This window comes from Gossypium hirsutum, chromosome A01, assembly GCF_007990345.1.
Source record: "Gossypium hirsutum isolate 1008001.06 chromosome A01, Gossypium_hirsutum_v2.1, whole genome shotgun sequence".
Lineage (NCBI taxonomy): Eukaryota > Viridiplantae > Streptophyta > Magnoliopsida > Malvales > Malvaceae > Gossypium > Gossypium hirsutum.
The window spans coordinates 55,524,830-55,529,720 of NC_053424.1; the positions used below are offsets into that span (position 1 = coordinate 55,524,830).

General features: G+C 34.0%; 1 non-coding gene across 1 annotated transcript; it reads left to right on the forward strand.

Annotated features, from left to right (window-relative positions):
• Window positions 1–4,429: 4,429 nt before the first annotated feature.
• LOC121207876 (small nucleolar RNA R71) lies at window positions 4,430–4,536 on the forward strand. Its single transcript, XR_005902988.1, has one exon. It is a non-coding gene; the product is annotated as a small nucleolar RNA R71 (small nucleolar RNA).
• Window positions 4,537–4,891: the final 355 nt, after the last annotated feature.

A 4,891-nucleotide genomic window follows, 5' to 3' on the forward strand; every position in this document is an offset into this window, starting at 1 on the left:
AATTGGGTTTTTCTGCGTAACAGGGAAGCAAGGTGAAAAATTGACATGGACTAGCACATGGGCGTGTGTCCAGCCCGTGTGGCTCACATGGACATATGGCCAGCCCGTGTGGAAATGCCCAACCCGTATGGATCCTGGAAACAGCTCTTTTTGCCTAATTTTGGCTTGTTTTTCATTCCTTTCACTCCCCTATACTCACCTAAGTATAGAAACATGAATTTAAAAGATTAGGAGCATCGAATTCACTAATTCATATAATAAATCATCCAAAAATGCATCAGGAATGGGATTAAAAATATGTTACTTTTATGTCTCATCAAATATCCCCACACTTAAGCATTTGCTTGTCCTCAAGCAAAATCCTCAACTCACAATTAGGATTAATCTTTCTCAACCTGTAATTCTCATCAATAATGTTTTATCATAATGCAAAAATAATCACACATTGATAATTCAACTAAAAGAGCCCTAAAGATTCAAACATCCAAGTCACACATTTTTTTAAGACATGAAAACATAGGTATCTCCTCTTATTCAAGTAATTACCTTTAATTCAAAATCGACAAGATTTTACATCCTCACTAAAGATTCACTCAAATCACTCAAAGTGTTTAGGGTTAAAAAATTAAGCACTCAAAATTCAATTATGAAAATTCATTACCATAGGCTTGCATGAAAATCAAATATCGACCGCTATAAAATGATATGATACACAAATCAAAATATCTTTAAAGTGTTGTAATGGGGCTTGGGTTAAAGGTGTGGATAAAAGATGAAAAAGAAGGTTAGAATCGAGATCGAATTGATAAATTACCTAACTAGAAAAATAAACTAATACTGAATAATTACATCAATCGAAATTATTAAAGAATAACATGAGCTTCTTCTCCGAATATGAAATTAACTACTTAAGCTAAAAAATATAAAACTAGTAATAATCAACATAAATGTATTTTTTTCACTTTTTTATCTTTTGTTTTTAGAACAATAGCTAATAAGAGAAAATTTAGCAATTGAAACAAAAGAACATAGTTAAGCAACTAACCAAATCAAATCTAAAAAAAAAGGGAGTTAATAAAACGAGAAACAATTCTCAATGAATCAAAAATTAGTTATGGGTTAATACTAATGGGTAAATCAAGAAACGGTTTATTAGGCTTAAAGGGGGTTTACTAAAGGTTAATTATGAAGGTAGGCTTATGGGATAAGTGGGTTAAAACCAAGGTGCCTTTATCATCTCAGTATATCAAATCAAATGTGTGGTCTTGACATGTATAATCGAAGCAAGTTCTAGAATAACCAATCAGTATTGACACACTCATAACAAATAATAGAGTGAGCAAGAAATGTGTATGCTCTAAAGGCTCAAAATCTCACAAAAATCAGGGTTTTTGATGTCCATCTTACAAATCTCAAACTTCAAGGTAATACTTCAATTTAGGGAAACAACCTAAAATTTTTAATTTTGAAAATAGACTTATCATGCTTGATTCTCTAGTGTCTTAAAGTTTAAACAATCAATGCACAATTACCTATGAATTTAATCTAGAACACATCAATGATAATCATAAATCAATAAGAATTCATTCTGATAGTAATGTGAGAAAATTACTTAAACACAAGACATACTTCAGGGGTTTTCTAATAATTCTATAGATAACCTCTCCACACTTAAGATGTACATTGTCCTCAATGTACAAACATATATAATCACAGTATAAACATAATATCGTAAGAGAGGGAGAAAACTGAAACTGCCTTGAATATTGGATGAAATCTTCAGAATAGTGAAAAGCAGAATTGTAGTCAAATCTAAATTAACTCATGATTCCGAGCAAACTAACAAGAAAATAAACACAAATAAAGAATATTAAGGGGTTATAACTCGATTAGAAACAATCATAAATATTTCAAAAGATAATAATGAAAATAAGATGAAGAAATTAAAAAAATAAAACAACTAAAACAAAATTAAAAAGAAAGATAAAAAATAATAAAAATAATAAATAGTAAATAATAAACTCAATGATATCAATAAACTTAAAGGGAATTGTAATGACAATAGTAAAAAATTATGAAAAAAGAAAAAAAATTAGAAATAACAAAATAAAAATAAAAACTAAAATGATAAAATATATGAAAAAAATTAAAATATAAAAAATTAAAAATATAAGCATAAGAATAATAAATTAATTAACTAATTAGTAAAATAAAAATAAAAAATATAACAATTAATAATAAATAAAATAAAATTGGGGTGATTAACCCAATTTTCACATAGCCATGGACATGCCCGTGTGTCCAGGCGTGTGGGTCACATGGCCATGTGTCAGACCATGTGTGTTTTCCTTCGCTTCTCCCATGCCCATGTGAGATCCCACATGCCCATGAGGCCAAGTCGTATGGGTCACACAAACGTGTGCCTTACTCGTGTAACTCTCTGACTTTGAAAAAAATTAGCTTTATGTTTCACACAGCCTAGGACACGCCCGTGTGTCCAGGCTGTGTGGGTCACATGGCCATGTCGCCAGACCGTGTGTGTTTTCCTTCGCTTCTCCCACATCCATGTGAGATTCCACACGCTCGTGTGGCCAGGCCATGTGCTCCACACAACCATGTGTCCAGGCTGTGTGGGTCAAGAAAAATATTTTTTTTTAGATTTTAAAAATTAATTAATTTTTTTTAAAAGAATATCATAAAATAACATTAAGAAAATTAGCAATGTTAACACTCAGGTTGCCTCTCGAGAAGCGCTTATTTAAAGTCTAAGCTCGACTTACCTTGTATTCGCATGATTACGGCGGTTCACAGAGTTGAAACTCCTCTTTCTCACTGTCAATTCTATTATCAACATAAGGTTTTAGCCGAGTAATATTTACCTTAAAAGTGCCAAATTTAGAATGATTTACCTCGACTGTATTGTATGGGAAAATATTCAGTACTGTAAAAGGAGTTGCTCCATTTGCATTAAGCTCTGAAGTGATAACTCGAGGATCCATTTTATCTAACAGTACTTGCTCCCCAACCTTAAATTGGTTGGTTCTATCCTTAAGCTCGAAATGGTGTTGCTTCTGTTCCTCTTTGACATAAGTCCACCATTCATCTAGTTCATCTATCTGTAGCATTCGTCTTTCATGGATGGTTCCATTGTTGGTGCATGAAACAGAACGTGGCTGATTTGTGTTTTTTGAAAGAGTTTCCAGTAAAGAGGGTTGAATCCTATGATTAGTCTTATTAACAGGATTTATAGAATCATCTTTATTACTTGATGTCTTAACCAAATCACGAGCTTGGAGCATGATCGTATCATCATTTACACAAAGTGTGAGTTCACCTGTACCAACATCAATGATAGTTCTAGCAGTTGCTAAAAAGGGGCATCCTAAAATTAAAGGGACATCATTATCCTCATCCATGTTTAGGACAACAAAATCAATTGGGAATATGAATTTATCAATTTTTATGGGTACATCTTCAACAATACCCCTAGGAAATCTAATGGTTTTATCTGCTAATTGAATGCTCATCCTAGTTTGTTTGGGTTTCCCAAGACCTAGCTGTTTAAGGCATGACATTAATACTTGCCCCTAAATCAGATAAAGCATTATTTACATTTAAACTACCAATTAAACAAGAAATAATAAAACTCCTTGGATCATTCAGTTTGTTGGGTAGTTTATTTTGTAAGATAGTTGAGCACACCGCATTTAGCTCCACATGTGACAAATCATCTAACTTCCGTTTGTCTGCCATTAAAAATTTAATTGAGCTGGGCATCTGCGAAAAAGCTTCAACAAGCGGTAAGTTAATATGCAATTTTTTTAAAAGTTTAAGAAATTTACTGAATTGTTCATTTGTGCGGTCTTTCTTTGTCGCGTTGGGATATGGCACGTGAGGTGTATACTCCTTACTTACTGGTTGTTGTTAGAAGCCAGGAGGTGGTTGTGGTCTCTGGTTTCCTTGACCACCCTAAGAGAAGTTGGGATGGTTTCTCCAACCTGCATTATAAGTGTTACTATACGGATTATTCTGAGGTATAGAACTATTACCCATATAGTTGATTTGTTCGTCTTCTGTTCTTAGGTTGTAGGATCGATAATCTAAAGTATTCATCCCTCCTCCATTTGTGTCGCATTGCATCACCGAATGTACCTGCGTAGAAACACATAAACCATCGATCTTTTTATTTAAGAGCTCTACTTGGTTTGATAACATGGTGATCGCGTCAAGGTTGTAAACACTAGAGGCTTTTGTCGGCTTTGTCATCATGACTTGCCACTAATAATTATTCAGTGACATCTCTTTAATGAAATCATAAGCCTCATTGGGTGTTTTGTTATTTAGGGTGCCGTCGGCAACTGTATCGATCAGTTGTCTAGTTGAAGGGTTCAAACCATTGTAGAAAGTTTAAACCTATAACCATAAGGGTAACCCATGGTGAGGGCACCTTCTCAATAAATCCTTATGCCTCTCCCATGCATTGTATAGGGTCTCTAAGTCCATTTGTACAAAAGAAGAGATATCATTCCTCAACTTTGTCATCTTGGCCGGCGGAAAGTATTTCAACAGAAACTTTTCGGTCACTTGCTCCCATGTAGTGATGGACCCTGGTGGTAGGAAGTTCAACGACTGTTTAGCATTATTCCTTAATGAGAAGGGAAATAACCGAAGGCGAATGGCATAATCAGAAATGCCATTAATTTTGAAAGTATCACAGTACTCCAAAAAGTTAGCCAAATGAGTATTTGGATCCTCATCCTGCAAACCATTGAACTGAATAAACTGTTGGATCATTTGAATGGTGTTCAACTTTAGTTCGAAGTTATTTGCAGCAATAGCAGGTCTCACAATACTCGATTTAGCCCCCGCTAAATTAGGCTTGGCATAGTCG